This window comes from Meleagris gallopavo, unplaced genomic scaffold, assembly GCF_000146605.3.
Source record: "Meleagris gallopavo isolate NT-WF06-2002-E0010 breed Aviagen turkey brand Nicholas breeding stock unplaced genomic scaffold, Turkey_5.1 ChrUn_random_7180001867259, whole genome shotgun sequence".
NCBI classification, from domain to species: Eukaryota; Metazoa; Chordata; class Aves; order Galliformes; family Phasianidae; genus Meleagris; species Meleagris gallopavo.
This window is the reverse complement of record NW_011132378.1, coordinates 1-840: the sequence shown is the minus strand read 5'-3', so window position 1 is coordinate 840 and position 840 is coordinate 1. Positions and strand designations below refer to the sequence as shown.

General features: G+C 39.5%; 1 long non-coding RNA gene across 1 annotated transcript; it reads left to right on the top strand.

The window, feature by feature from the left end:
* Positions 1 to 13: 13 nt before the first annotated feature.
* On the top strand, positions 14 to 840 carry LOC116217669. The gene is made up of 2 exons (XR_004162360.1): positions 14 to 348; positions 697 to 840. It is a non-coding gene; the product is annotated as an uncharacterized LOC116217669 (long non-coding RNA).

Genomic DNA, 840 nt, shown 5'->3' with positions numbered 1-840 from the left:
ATGCTATACTTACGTGTTTCTAATTTGAATTTTCATGAAGGCAGGCTTCTGCTATTAATTAAGAAACTCTGTTGCCTGTGAGAGGGTAGATTCCTGCAAGATTTTAGGATGGTAGAATTCAACTTGTTGTTAACCAATTTACTGGAAGGTCAAATAGCTCAGGAATTGCATTTTTCAGGGAACATCAGTTTGATACCGTTTGCGGTGTTGACCTTTATTTTCAGTAACTCTTGTTGTATGTTTGTTCTTGGTTTTCAAAGGAGCAAGTAGTTGTTAATCTCCAGAACCAACTTCTGCAGTGTGAATGGCTTTCCTGTAAACTGTTCTGGTGCAGTTAGAAGCTGATGAGTAAGATACATTTGTTTACTTCTGTATGAGAGGAATGAGCAATCGCTGTTGGAATAGGGGCAGTGTAGTCAGTGACAGGAGATCTGGCACTACTGTCGTGGTGAAAAACTCCACAAAAGAGAAAAAAACAAGTTTGTGTTCCTAATGGGCAACGCAGGCATTTGTTGCCCATATTATCGAGAAGTAAGATGTGGAAGTGTCTTGGAATGAGAGCAATGCAGGTATTTGATTGGCTGATTATTTCCCTTGTCACCAGAGAATCTGGAAGGGAACTATATTAATGTTATGAAAATCTTCTCCAGGGAAATGAAACAAAAGACTGTAATGTGTCTCCTTTCTTTTTGACAGTCTTGGAGTTAATTGGCAATTTCAGAGAATTTGGAGAGGAGACCTTGGAAGCCTTTTAGAAGGTATCGTTTGGACAGAAAATAGTGCACCCATGGAACAGCAAACTCCCAGCTCTTCCAATCTTCTGGCGAATGGAAATGAAAA